Below are 15,220 nucleotides of genomic sequence, written 5' to 3'. Positions count from 1 at the left end.
CTTTCCCTTTCCCTCTCTGTCTCCCCGTCTCTCTCTCTCTCTCTCTCTCTCTCTCTCTCTCTCTCTCTCTCTCTCTCTCTCTCTCTCTCTCTCTCTCTCTCTCTCTCTCTCTCCCTCTCTCTCTCTCTCTCTCTCTCTCTCTCTCTCTCTCTCTCTCTCTCTCTCTCTCTCTCTCTCTCTCTCTCTCTCTCTCTCTCTCTCTCTCTCCCTCTCCCTCTCTCTCTCGCTCTCTCTCTCTCTCTCTCTCTCTCTCCTCTCTCTCTCTCTCTCTCTCTCTCTCTCACTCTATCTCGCTCTCTCTCCCTCTCTCTCTCTCTCTCTCTCTCTCTCTCTCTCTCTCTCCCTCTCCCTCTCTCTCTCGCTCTCTCTCTCTCTCTCTCTCTCTCCCTCTCTCTCTCTCTCTCTCTCTCTCTCTCTCACTCTATCTCGCTCTCTCTCTCTCTCTCCCTCTCTCTCTCTCTCTCTCTCTCTCTCTCTCTCTCTCTCTCTCTCTCTCTCTCTCTCTCTCTCTCTCTCTCTCTCTCTCTCTCTCTCTCCCCCCCCCCTCTCTCTCTCTCTCTCTCTCTCTCTCCTTCTCCCTCTCTCTGTGAAAGGGGTCTTTGTAGTGATGGGGCCTAGGCTGTTTTCAGAGCTGAATTCCTCAGTGAGTAGAACGTGTGGGGTTAGCTAGAGTGCAGGATCCCCACTGACAGACAAACACCTTTCTCTTCTCACTAAAACGCAAACATTACAGTCATATTACTGTGCCTCAGACTGGGACACTTGTTAGGTCCAAATAAATAACTTGTCTAAAGCAAAGAGTATCGTAATAAAGAACAATATAAAGGAGGAAAGGGAGAGGAGGAGGGTTTGGCGGCTTTGTTCTGTTGTCAGGATGAAGGGGTGTAGCTCAGAGGTGATGGCCATTCTGGTTGAACAGCGTGGTCTCTCGTTAGGGTCTCTCGTTAGTGCAGCGCTCTGTTCATGAACAAACATCAATAATTACATTAAACTCTCACTCACTGCTACCACTGCAGAGAAGAAGAACAGAGAAGAGAAAAAAGAAGAGATGAAGATAGGACATTCTGAGGTCTAGTAAAGTTAGCTAACAAACTGAGGCAGGATAGAGCTGGAACAACGGATTCTTCCATAACAGATTGGCCCCAAAGGAATTAATTTATTCACAATTTATACCTCACTGTATAAGATAACTGTGATAACACACACACACAGATTTTCACAGAGGTTTGTCTCAAGCCCCTGGGCATTTATCGTTTTCTCGATGTCTATCTCATTCTCTCTCTTTTTGGTCTCTTGCTCGTCTACATTCTCTGCCTATCGACCACTTCTCTGTTGTTTACCCTCTTCTCTTTCTCTCATTCTCTCTCTTTTATTCCATTTCCCTTTCTCGCTCTAATTTGTCTTGTTTGTTCGTGGCTCACCTCAGTTTCCCCTGCCTGTACCTCAGTTCCCTCTGCCTGTACCTCAGTTCCCCCAGCCTGTACCTCCGTTCCCCCTGCCTGTACCTCCGTTCCCCTGCCTGTACCTCAGTTTCCCCTGCCTGTACTTCAGTTTCCCCTGCCTGTACTTCAGTTTCCCCTGCCTGTACCTCAGTTTCCCTTGCCTGTACCTCCGTTTCCCCTGCCTGTACCTCCGTTTCCCCTGCCTGTACCTCAGTTTCCCTTGCCTGTACCTCCGTTTCCCCTGCCTGTACCTCCGTTTCCCCTGCCTGTACCTCCGTTCCCCCTGCCTGTACCTCAGTTCCCCCTGCCTGTACCTCCGTTCCCCCTGCCTGTACCTCAGTTCCCCCTGCCTGTACCTCCGTTCCCCCTGCCTGTACCTCCGTTTCCCCTGCCTGTAATCCGTTTTCCCTTGCCTGTACCTCCGTTTCCCCTGCCTGTACCTCCGTTTCCCCTGCCTGTACCTCAGTTTCCCTTGCCTGTACCTCCGTTTCCCCTGCCTGTACCTCCGTTTCCCCTGCCTGTACCTCCGTTCCCCCTGCCTGTACCTCAGTTCCCCCTGCCTGTACCTCCGTTCCCCCTGCCTGTACCTCAGTTCCCCCTGCCTGTACCTCAGTTCCCCCTGCCTGTACCTCCGTTTCCCCTGCCTGTACCTCCGTTTTCCCTGCCTGTACCTCAGTTCCCCCTGCCTGTACCTCCGTTTCCCCTGCCTGTAATCCGTTTTCCCTGCCTGTACCTCAGTTCCCCCTGCCTGTACCTCCGTTCCCCCTGCCTGTACCTCCGTTTCCCCTGCCTGTAATCCGTTTTCCCTGCCTGTACCTCAGTTCCCCCTGCCTGTACCTCCGTTTCCCCTGCCTGTAATCCGTTTTCCCTGCCTGTACCTCAGTTCCCCCTGCCTGTACCTCCGTTTCCCCTGCCTGTAATCCGTTTTCCCTGCCTGTACCTCAGTTCCCCTGCCTGTACCTCAGTTCCCCCTGCCTGTACCTCCGTTTCCCCTGCCTGTAATCCGTTTTCCCTGCCTGTACCTCAGTTCCCCCTGCCTGTACCTCCGTTTCCCCTGCCTGTAATCCGTTTTCCCTGCCTGTACCTCAGTTCCCCCTGCCTGTACCTCCGTTCCCCCTGCCTGTACCTCCGTTCCCCTGCCTGTACCTCAGTTCCCCTGCCTGTACCTCAGTTCCCCCTGCCTGTACCTCAGTTTCCCCTGCCTGTAATCCGTTTCCCCTGCCTGTACCTCCGTTCCCCCTGCCTGTACCTCCGTTCCCCCTGCCTGTACCTCCGTTCCCCCTGCCTGTACCTCCGTTCCCCTGCCTGTACCTCAGTTTCCCCTGCCTGTACTTCAGTTTCCCCTGCCTGTACCTCAGTTTCCCTTGCCTGTACCTCCGTTCCCCCTGCCTGTACCTCCGTTTCCCTTGCCTGTACCTCCGTTTCCCCTGCCTGTACCTCCGTTCCCCCTGCCTGTACCTCCGTTCCCCCTGCTTGTACCTCCGTTCCCCCTGCCTGTACCTCCGTTCCCCCTAACTGTACCTCCGTTCCCCCTGCCTGTACCTCCGTTCCCCCTGCCTGTACCTCCGTTCCCCTGCCTCTACCTCCGTTCCCCCTGCCTCTACCTCCGTTCCCCCTGCCTGTACCTCCGTTCCCCCTGCCTGTACCTCCGTTCCCCCTGCCTCTACCTCCGTTCCCCCTGCCTGTACCTCCGTTCCCCCTGCCTGTACCTCCGTTCCCCCTGCCTCTACCTCCGTTCCCCCTGCCTGTACCTCCGTTCCCCCTGCCTGTACCTCAGTTCCCCCTGCCTGTACCTCCGTTCCCCCTGCCTGTACCTCCGTTCCCCCTGCCTGTACCTCCGTTCCCCCTGCCTGTACTTCATGGCATCACTACTGTGTGAGCTGTCGCCCCCCTACCCTCATCCCCACATAGCTACAAACATTTCCATGTCTCAACATACTCACATCCAATGAGTGTATGGTTGGCTAGGGTCTCCTGACTCTCTCTCTCTCTCTCTCTCTCTCTGTCTCCTCCCTGTCTCCTGTCTCCCGTCTCTCTCTGTCTCAATTCAATTTCAATTAAATTCAAGGGGTTTTATTGGCATGGGAAACATGTGTTAACATTGCCAAAGCAAGTGAGGTGGATAATATACAAAAGTGAAATAAACAATACAAATTAACAGTAAACATTACACATACAGAAGTTTCGAAACAATAAAGACTACAAATGTCATATTATATATATATATACAGTGTTGTGACAATGTACAAATGGGTACACAAGTACACAAGGGAAAATAAATAAGCATAAATATGGGTTGTATTTACAATGGTGTTTGTTCTTCACTGGTTGCCGTTTTCTCGTGGCAACAGGTCACAAATCTTGCTGCTGTGATGGAACACTGTGGTATTTCACCCAGTAGATATGAGGGAAATATGTCTCTCTAATATGGTCATACATTGTGCAGGAGGTTAGGAAGTGCAGCTCAGTTTCCACCTCATTTTGTGGGCAGTGAGCACATAGCCTGTCTTCTCTTGAGAGCCATGTCTGCCTACGGCGGCCTTTCTCAACAGCAAGGCTATGCTCACCGAGTCTGTACATAGTCAAAGCTTTCCTTAAGTTTGGGTCAGTCACAGTGGTCAGGTTTTCTGCCAGTGTGTACTCTCTGTTTAGGGCCTCTCTCTCCCTCTCTCTCTCTCTCTCTCTCTCTCTCTCTCTCTCTCTCTCTCTCTCTCTCTCTCTCTCTCTCTCTGCTCCAAGTGACTATAAGCTCAACAGCACCTTTTATTGAAAGGAATATTTTATAATTTCATATCTTGGTAGCTCCACTGAAGTAATTGATGCAATCATACAATGGCAGAGAGGAAGAATGAGTGAGAGGGTGTGTGAGTGAGTGAGTGAGAGGTGTGTGAGTGAGTGAGTGAGTGAGTGAGTGAGTGAGTGAGTGAGTGAGAGTGTGTGTGAGTGAGTGAGTGAGTGAGTGAGTGAGTGAGTGAGTGAGTGAGTGAGTGAGTGAGTGAGTGAGTGAGTGAGTGGTGTGTGAGTGAGTGAGTGAGTGAGTGAGTGAGTGAGTGAGTGAGTGAGTGAGAGGGTGTGTGAGTGAGTGAGTGAGTGAGTGAGTGAGTGAGAGGGTGTGTGAGTGAGTGAGTGAGTGAGTGAGTGAGTGAGTGAGTGAGTGAGTGAGTGAGTGAGTGAGTGAGTGAGTGAGTGAGTGAGTGAGTGAGTGAGTGAGTGAGTGAGTGAGAGGGTGAGTGAGTGAGTGAGTGAGTGAGTGAGTGAGTGAGTGAGTGAGAGGGTGTGTGAGTGAGTGAGTGAGTGAGTGAGAGGGTGAGTGAGTGAGTGAGTGAGTGAGTGAGTGAGTGAGTGAGTGAGTGAGTGAGAGGGTGTGTGAGTGAGTGAGTGCTGCGGGGAAAAAGGCATTTAATCCAGTCAATTCAGAGGAGCTATTGAGCGACTGGTGACACAGCGACTCACTTCAGGCACAAAATGGCTGCTGCTCAGGTTGGGCTCTCACACATGCAAATGAGGCCTAACGAATAATGGCATCTTCTGGAGCTCGATAATTAGATGGTTCTCTTCTCTCTGAGGGACGGAGAGTAACGAAGAGGGAGAGAGACAGAGAGGGAGTTCCACTGCTCTCCTTCCTCTCCTCATTATATGTCTTCATATCTCACCTTTTGTATTATTATTATTACTTTTTGAAATGAGTTTTTTAATGATAGGGGAAGTTTGGGACTGAGCTGAAAAAGGTCTTTAATGACATCATGTTCCCTAAAGCCCTCTGGTCAAAAGTAGTGTTCTGTAGTGGAATTCCTTCTGGGACGTCTCTCTGTCTGACCTGACACATGTGCATCACAATGCAGTCTGTGCCACACACACTTTGGTACAGTTGGCACACACACGCACACAATTGGCACACACACGTTTGGCTCCAGACCATGTATGTACAGTATGTGTGTGTAATCGAATAGCTTGGCGTGTGTGGAATGTCCTGTTTTCATGTATTATTAAGGAGCTTATTTAATTAGAAAAAATGAAGACTCATTAGAGAAATGGTAATTAGCTTCCCTCCCTCCCTTTCTTCTCTGTGTCAGTGGAGGGAGCCTGGCACCGGCACTGAGGGAGAGAGAAAGAACAGGGGGGGGGGGGGCTATGGCACCTTTACAGATCAAATTATACTAAATAAAAGAACACAGTGTTGATATCACATTGCTTAGTTTAGATTCACTTTAGGTTACTTTAGAATATCTTTAGCATTACTTGTGAATGCTAAACCCGGTTCATTGTATTTTCCACCCAACTTGTGTCTGTCACATCAGATTGAACTCTGCCCTGTGTCAGAATAGACAGGTCCTTCCCTTTAGTCTGACCCTGAAACCAGTGGAGGCTGCTGATGGGAGGACGGCTCCTAATAATGGCTAGAACAGAGCGAATGGAACAGCATCAAAGCATATGTTTGATGTATTTGATACCATTCCACTAATTCCACTCCAGCCATTACCACGAGACCTTCCTCCCCAATTAAGGTGCCACCAACCTCCTGTGCCTGAAACAGACTTATCTAAGCCATACTTATCTAATTCAGACTTTCCTCAAATAAAGTTCACCACTAAATCTTGATGACTTCATGTAATTCTTAAACTGAAAGTTTATGTGTGAGGATTCTATGCATACTGGGCATGTTAGCTTGTTTTGATAACCTAAAACGTCCATTTAAGTTCATTTGAGGTTAGTCAAGACCAGTTCTGAGAGCTTACACAGCTAGCCCAGTGAATCAGGGGCTAAGACCTATTTCACTTAAAACAGTTTGCACTGCAGACAGTTTCTATGCTTTTTTCCCCAAAGTGTTTTTCCCAAAGCACTCCTTTTGTCCACTCAATGAAAGTGCTTAGTTGGCAGTTTTTCTCCTTTTATTTGATAGATGGGGGGGGGGGGTTATTGGGGTTATATGGTGTATTGACAGTGTGTGAAAAGAGGATGGGGGTAGAGGGATAGGGGTATATAGGGGGGGAATTCTGGTCTGGTGCTGGAGTGAAGGGAGGATGAAGAGGTAGAGGAGGGAGGGATAGTGGGGAGGGGATGAGAGGGAGAGTTTGGGTCTGGGTAGTGGAGTGAAGGGAGGATGAAGAGGTAGAGGAGGGAGGGATAGTGGGGAGGGGATGAGAGGGAGAGTTTGGGTCTGGGTAGTGGAGTGAAGGGAGGATAAAGAGGTAGAGGAGGGAGGGATAGTGGGGAGGGGATGAGAGGGAGAGTTTGGGTCTGGGTAGTGGAGAGAAGGGAGGATAAAGAGGTAGAGGAGGGAGGGATAGTGAGGAGGGGATGAGAGGGAGAGTTTGGGTCTGGGTAGTGGAGTGAAGGGAGGATGAAGAGGTAGAGGAGGGAGGGATAGTGGGGAGGGGATGAGAGGGAGAGTTTGGGTCTGGGTAGTGGAGTGAAGGGAGGATGAAGAGGTAGAGGAGGGAGGGATAGTGGGGAGGGGATGAGAGGGAGAGTTTGGGTCTGGGTAGTGGAGTGAAGGGAGGATGAAGAGGTAGAGGAGGGAGGGATAGTGAGGAGGGGATGAGAGGGAGAGTTTGGGTCTGGGTAGTGGAGTGAAGGGAGGATAAAGAGGTAGAGGAGGGAGGGATAGTGAGGAGGGGATGAGAGGGAGAGTTTGGGTCTGGGTAGTGGAGTGAAGGGAGGATGAAGAGGTAGAGGAGGGAGGGATAGTGGGGAGGGGATGAGAGGGAGAGTTTGGGTCTGGGTAGTGGAGTGAAGGGAGGATGAAGAGGTAGAGGAGGGAGGGATAGTGGGGAGGGGATGAGAGGGAGAGTTTGGGTCTGGGTAGTGGAGTGAAGGGAGGATGAAGAGGTAGAGGAGGGAGGGATAGTGGGGAGGGGATGGAGAGGGAGAGTTTGGGTAGTGGAGTGTGAAACTCTATTTTGTGATTTGAAACATGAGTGAAATCAGTAATGAAGGCGGGTCGATAACGGCCTCTTACACTTCCCTCTGAAGTACCCAAAGTGTGTGTGTGTGTGTGTCATTCCCTCTGAAGTACCCAAAGTGTGTGTGTGTGTGTGTCGTTCCCTCTGGAAATGTGTTGTCATTTTTATTCTGAAGCACTGGGGCGTTAGATGGAGAGAGTGGAGGGGGGTGGAGAGGAGGAGGAGGGATAAAGGAGGAGGATTTTCCACTTGAACTTGCTGGTCTCAGGCCGTCCGCTCCAGAAGGGTTTTTCCATTTGTCTGGCCCGTCAGAGGGAGGTGTGTATTTGTGTGCATGTATACCGACCTTGTGCCATCCCGGTATATCCTGTAATACCGGCACTGAACACAAGCAGGCTATTTTCAAACCACAGTGAGCCTCTTTAAAATGAAGGTTAGTAATGCCAACGAATGTAAAAACCCCATAGTGAATGCTAACTAAATGCTAACTAAATGCTAACGAGCGCATGCAAACATTGTCTCTGACAAACTATTTGCAGGACAAACATCCCAGCTCATAAAGTTATACAAGTAACTATTTGCAGGACAAACATCCCAGCTCATAAAGTTATACAAGTAACTTAAAAATGCAACTCACAGTTTGCTGCACGCACAATAACAATATTAGACAGCAAGGCTCTTGATTCAGGAGGGGATTCTCTGCTATTACCAAGAAGCTTGATTTTGCAAGAAGATAACCACTTAGCTAGCTAGCTAGATAACTAGCTACTAAATTAGAATAACAAATGCACAACTGCAGAGCATTTGGCACATTTGAAACGGTTAATCACAAGAATGGCTTCAGATTATGTGGCCAATGTGGCCAATTTATATCTCTGATCATGTGCTGTCCATTTATATTTTTTCTGTTTTATTTATATCTGTAAATCAACCATTGACATCAAGCCACACCGGCCACGATTACAGACACCTGTGGGTCCTTCCAAACTATATAAACTAGTGACCCGCAGTGTTAGTCATTATACCCTGATGAAGACAGCTTGTCTTTTGAAACGTTGGTTGTTAAAATATTGCATCTGAGGCTCTCCTTGACCTTTTCAAGGCCACTCTGGTCGACCTACATTATGTTCTTCTGAACATGTGTTCCTTGCACTCTCTGCGGTATCTCTAACCCCTCTCTCCTCTCACGAGCAACGTCATGACATGATTCTACTTACTACCCACTCCTCCACAGGTCTTCAAAGGCCTGTGGAAGAATCTAGTCCATTTACATAAATAATACAGTATCCATCCAGTCTGTCTTCCCTGTAAGGCCCATGTTGTTTTCTTAGATAGGGGTGGAGAGAAGGCCTGGTATCTTCTGTTACAGGTAGAGACAAACACCTGGTAACCCATTGGTGTGTTTGTCATCAACTCTGTAATGAGAGTTTTCATTCTCTATACACACACTCATATAATAGGCCTCAACCTTCATTTTCAGCGCACACACACACACACTGACACACACATGCAGCCTTCACCCTTCTCATAAAATAATACCTTCCTTCTCCCCGGGAACTGTTTGAAGTGGGCAGGGCAACGCTTTAAACACTAGCCCCACCTGGCTTCCCTCATCAGTTCCCCCCTGAGAAATGTGGCCCCTGCCCCTGGTAGACATTAAAGAAAGGGAGACAGGGAGTTTCAGACAAAGGAGATATTTACGTCTGCTCTCTCTTTCTGTTAATGAAGCTTGGGGCCTGAGCCTGAGATTCACCCTCCTTTCTTCTCCGAGCCTGTAGGTAGTCCCTCCTCTCCTCCTTTGCTCCTCTCAGTCCAACAGGTATTCTGTTTTCCTCTCTCCTCCTTCACTTTCCTTCTCCTTGCCACTTATCTCCTCTCCTCTGTTTTCCTCTCCTCCTCCTCCTCCTCTGTTATTCCCCATACTGCTAACGGCCACTCTCACCTCCCTCATCCCTCGTTCCTCAGCCTAATGAGTAACGACAGCATGTTTACCTGGAGGGAGGGAGGCCGGGATGGAGAGTGGGAGGGAAGGAGGGGACAGTGAGAAGATTGTATAAATAAACAAATCATAACCGAATCAACAGGAAGCAGAGGAGTTATCCACACACCATGAGAGATAGAGGGAGAGAGAGATATAGTGTGGGCTGAAAGCCAATGGGGCGAGAAATTAGAGAATGACAGAAAGATGACAGGATGGAAAAGGGCCATGTCTAGAAGGGATGCCGCTAATGTCAAAGTGATGTAAAAATGTGCATATTCGATTCGCGTCAGGGGGGATTTTTGCATATTAGCCAACCCTGACCCTTTTCCAAACCTTAAACTGATTCTCCTAACCTGCTACGAAAAGTCACTTTTGATATTAGCGGTATCCCTTCTAGTCAAAACCATGAAAAGGGGGGATAGCAGACTCTTTGTGTGTCTGTCGCTGTGTGTCTGTCTGTGTGTCTGTCTGTCTCTGTGCCTTTGTGTGTGTGTCAGTGGTCCCTCCCAGGGTGAGGTAGGTAATTCTTAGTGACAGCGATAAACAGCGCTGAGGTTTGTTCCTAACGTGAGAGGGCATGACGGGGGGGGAGAAGAGGTTTGTGTCATTCTATTTCTCTTTTCTTCATGCCTTCTCCTTGTCATCGTTTCAGTGATCTGCCTCTTGTGTGTCCCCATATAGCGTCAGGCAGGATAGATCACTTAGATGGAGAGGCTGTTAATACTCTGATTATAGGGTCCTTTCTCTCACATCACTCTTCTGGGCAGCCGTCACACACTCACACACAGTCTTATACATGTACACTCAGTCTTATACATGTACACACAGTCTTATACATGTACACTCAGTCTTATACATGTACACACAGTCTTATACATGTACACTCAGTCTTATACATGTACACACAGTCTTATACATGTACACACAGTCTTATACATGTACACACAGTCTTATACATGTACACACAGTCTTATACATGTACACACAGTCTTATACATGTACACACAGTCTTATACATGTACACACAGTCTTATACATGTACACACAGTCTTATACATGTACACACAGTCTTATACATGTACACACAGTCATATACATGTACACACAGTCTTATACATGTACACACAGTCATAAACATGTACACACAGTTTTATACATGTACACACAGTCTTATACATGTACACACAGTCATAAACATGTACACACAGTCTTATACATGTACACACAGTCATAAACATGTACACACAGTCTTATACATGTACACACAGTCATATACATGTACACACAGTCATATACATGTACACAACACAATAATCAAAACACTCACAGAGGGTAAGGGGGTGAAGGATGCATGGTGTGAATTACTGTCAATTCTGTACATTGTTAGTCTAACAGGGAGGTGGAGATACCGTTTCCCTTCTCTCACCATACTGTGCTACACATGTCTGTGTGTGTGAAAAAAAATACAATTTAACATGTATATTACACGCAATGAAAAATATTAATGTTTGTGTTTGTGTGTGTGTGTGTGTGTGTGTGTACAGTCGTGGCCAAAAGTTTTGAGAATGACACAAATATTAATTCTCACAAAGTCTGCTGCCTCAGTTTGTATGAGGGCAATTTGCATTTACTCCAGAATGTTATGAAGAGTGATCAGATGAATTGCATTTAATTGCAAAGTCCCTCTTTGCCATAAAAATGAACTGAATCCCCAAAAAACATTTCCACTGCATTTCAGCCCTGCCACAAAAGGAACAGCTGACATCATGTCAGTGATTCTCTCGTTAACACAGGTGTGAGTGTTGACGAGGACAAGGCTGGACATCACTCTGTCATGCTGATTGAGTTCGAATAACAGACTGGAAGCTTCAAAAGGAGGGTGGTGCTTGGAATCATTGTTCGTCCTCTGTCAATCATGGTTACCTGCAAGGACTTCCAAAAGCCTTCGCCTCACTGTGTGTGAAGATGCACTCATACCTGCGTGCTGCCATTCCTGAGCAAGCTCTGTACTGGTGGATGACGGCCTGGTGTCAAGAAGGGCAGCAAAGAAGCCACTTCTCTCCAGGAACAAAATCAGGGACAGACTGATATTCTGCAAAAGGTACAGGGATTGGACTGCTGAGGACTGGGGTAAAGTCATTTTCTCTGAGCACTACCATCAGTCCTGTGTCATGCCAACAGTAAAGCATCCTGAGACCATTCATGTGTGGGGTTGCTTCTCAGCCAAGGGAGTGGGCTCACTCACAATTTTGCCTAAGAACACAGTATTAAATAAAGAATGGTACCAACACATCCTCCGAGAACAGCTTCTCCCAACTATCCAGGAACAGTTTGGTGACGAACAATGTCTTTTCCAGCATGATGGAGCACCTTGCCATAAGGCAAAAGTGATAACTCAGTGGCTTGGGGAACAAAACATCAATATTTTGGGTCCATGGCCAGGAAACTCCCCAGACCTTAAGCCCATTGAGAACTTGTGGTCAATCCTCAAGAGGCGGGTAGACAAACAAAACCCCACAAATTCTGACAAACTCCAAGCATTGATTATGCAAGAATGGGCTGCCATCAGTCAGGATGTGGCCCAGACGTTAATTGACAGCATGCCAGGGCAGATTGCAGAGGTCTTGAAAAAGAAGGGTCAACACTGCAAATATTAACTCTTTGCATCAACTTCATGTAATTGTCAATAAAAGGCTTTGACACTTATGAAATGCTTGTAATTATACTTCAGTATTCCATTCTGTATTCCACATCTGACAAAAATATCTGAAGATACTGAAGCAGCAAACTTCGTGGAAATAAATATTTGTGTCATTCTCAAAGCTTTTAGCCACGACTGTATGTATGTATGTATGTATGTATGTATGTATGTATGTATGTATGTATGTATGTATGTATGTATGTATGTATGTATGTATGTATGTATGTATGTATGTATGTATGTATGTATGTATGTATGTATGTATGTATGTATGTATGTATGTGTGTATGTGTGTCTCGGTGTGCGGCAGCACGCCATGTGTTAATTAGCCAGTAATATGAGTTGGCAGAGGAGCCTCTAGAGAATACTGCAGTATTCATCACGGCTTTATTTAAATACAGTCGTTTAGAGAGTGTGTGTGTGTGTGTGTATTTAAATACGGTCATTTAGTGCAAAGCTCATTACAGCTAGACTGCCCTTGACACTGGAAATGATACCACCCCCCCTCAACCAACACACCCCTACACATCACTGGCTCCTCATCAAGCCCCTATGGAAGAGAAAAAGGCCCTTTCCCTAGCTCTCTCTTCAGCCATATTGTAGAGTCATCATCCTAAAAGAGTTTGGAAGTCTGCAACTTGCCATGTCATCATGTTCGTCACATATACAGTACAACTAACTTTGCTTTCACAAATGATGGCCATTTTAAAAGGCTATGCATTCCGGTTAAAGTCTACACTGTGGTTATTAGCTGGCCCAGCTGTGCTCCATATAGCTGCTCACATCCATGTGATTTCATCTGAAATGGAAAACAGAGATTGGGAATGAAAAGTCATCAGGGGAGGAGAGGAGAGAGAGATGGAGCCTCATTGAAATGCATGATACATCACCCTCTCTATCCCTCTTCCCAACCCTCTGGGACACAATGCCTTTTCCTCTTTCTCCTTCCATCTCTCTCTCGCTCCCTCTCTCCCTCTCTCCCTCTGTTCCTTTGTTAATCAGTTAAACTCCCTCTTCAAACATCCTCTCTAATTATCCCTCCACTCTCTGAAAACGACAGGGCTGTGTCTCTTCCCCCCCCCCCTCTCTCACCTCCCTTTCCTTCCCCTCTCTCTCCTCCCCCTCTCTTTCCTTCCCTTCTCTCTTCTCCCCCTCTCTTTCCTTCCCCTCTCTCTCCTCCCCCTCTCTTTCCTTCCCCTCTCTCTCCTCCCCCTCTCCCCCCCTCTTTCCTTCCCCTCTCCCCCCCCTTCTCTCCTCCCCCTCTCTTTCCTTCCCCTCTCACTCTCACCTCTCTTTCCTCATCTCCTACTCCTCCCTTTGCTCTGTGTCTCTCTTTGGCGAAGGTTGACCTCCGTAAGTCTCTGCTGGTGCTGTGTGTCTGTCACATACATTTACGTACACACACACACACGCACCACGCACGCACGCACACACACACACACACACACACACACACACACACACACACACACACACACACACACACACACACACACACACACACACACACACACACACACACACACACACACACACACACACACACACACATACAGGCTGCTTTGGGCCTGTACCAGACCAAGGGTGTAATCATTAGTCCAAAACGTTTTGCAACGAAAACGAGAGTTTCTATTGGACAAATTCAGGTAGACAAATGTCTAGTTTCTATTGGACAAATTCCACCAATCCCCCTCCATGATTCATCCTGTCTGTAATTACTCCATATCTCTCTATCCTCTCTTTCACTTCCCTCCCCGTTCCTTCCGTCCTTTCTCTCCGGTCTCTCTGAAAGGGAAAGTGTGTGGCTTTGTCTTGGTTTTAGAGTGCAGCCTGTAAGCTGTCTCATTCCACCTCACTCCCTCCCTCACCCCCTTCTCCCCCTCTCCACTTCCGCTTCTAATCTACCTCGCATCTCTCTCTTTTAAATTAACATGCAATGCCCCCTCAAAAAAAGAGAGAGGAGAGTGAAAAATTAAATGCATTTAATAAATGGCTGACTTCAAATCGCCTGGCTTTTCACTCTCTCCCCTATTCACAGGGCAATGAAAGGGGAGAAATCATTCACGGGGAGAGACAAAGCCGAATGAAAATATAATTCCACATTGTGAGCGTCTTTTGTTAGGGCCCGTCAAACCGCTAATGGCGCCCCTTTTGTTTTCTCCCTGGCGCTGGGAGGCGGTGGCGAGGTATAGCCGCTGCACTGCGCGCCTCCGTAATCACACCGCTTTGTGATATTAGATTATAGTGGCAATTAATGCCGTCAAACCTTAACAACTCAGCATTCAGCCCCTGTCACACACCGCCCCCCCCCACTCCACACACATACACACACATTCATGCCTGCCATCAGTGCATCCACCAACACACAGAAAGGTGCTATAACGCAGTAATTATTGCGCCTGCAACTTGAAAATGTCAATGAGCATGTGTATAAAATAGAATGTATGGGTTGTCAGGGAGTGAGAATGTGTGTGTGTGTGTGTGTGTGTGTGTGTGTGTGTGTGTGTGTGTGTGTGTGTGTGTGTGTGTGTGTGTGTGTGTGTGTGTGTGTGTGTGTGTGACAGGCGAAGAGAATGGGATGCACAAGAGCAATTAATTACAGGTTTTAATTTTCCAGCCAAGAGTGACGAGCAGCATCGGCGGTGCAGGCAGAGCCAAATTGGCATGACGCCAAGCGTACACAACCCCTCCCTCACCCTCACCCGCTCCTCAACCACACCTGCTTAAAAGTATGCGTTATGGTGTCTGTAAGGTTTTACAATAGAGGAGTACTAAGATGGCTGTGCGGTGGCTTCAATACAGCGCCCCCTGTCAGTCATCCAGGGTTTATACACATCATTGGTTTCCCCTCATGGGTAAATAACTCTTCCTCTGCAGACACACAGAAAGACAGGGGGATAGACTTTGCTCTCTTAGCAGCCACCCCTGTTGTACCTGTCTCCCCTTGTTCCCTTTACTCCTTACCCTCCCGCTCAGTCTCCCCCTCTCTCCTCCTCTCCCTGTGATGAGGGAGTGTGTTGGGTTATGGATGGCTTGTTTGATCACGATACGGCAGCTTACAATAAGGGATTGGACAGGGCCCGACACACAGGCTGCAGCTGATAACACAGGGAGGGAGTGAGGGAGGGGGGGGGAGGTAGGGGGTGTTAGTATTTATGGCCAATCTTGTTTACAAAGTCAAATCAGCCCTTTA

General features: G+C 47.8%; 1 protein-coding gene across 5 annotated transcripts in view; it reads left to right on the top strand.

The window, feature by feature from the left end:
• The window catches only part of LOC135540057 (forkhead box protein P4-like), a 188,427-nt gene that overhangs the window by 113,873 nt on the left and 59,334 nt on the right, over positions 1-15,220 (top strand). The gene's annotated exons all lie outside the window — the stretch shown is intronic.

Source organism: Oncorhynchus masou, chromosome 5 (assembly GCF_036934945.1).
Source record: "Oncorhynchus masou masou isolate Uvic2021 chromosome 5, UVic_Omas_1.1, whole genome shotgun sequence".
Taxonomy (NCBI): domain Eukaryota; kingdom Metazoa; phylum Chordata; class Actinopteri; order Salmoniformes; family Salmonidae; genus Oncorhynchus; species Oncorhynchus masou.
The sequence above is the reverse complement of the archived record's forward strand: the minus strand, read 5'-3'. Positions and strand labels throughout refer to the sequence as shown.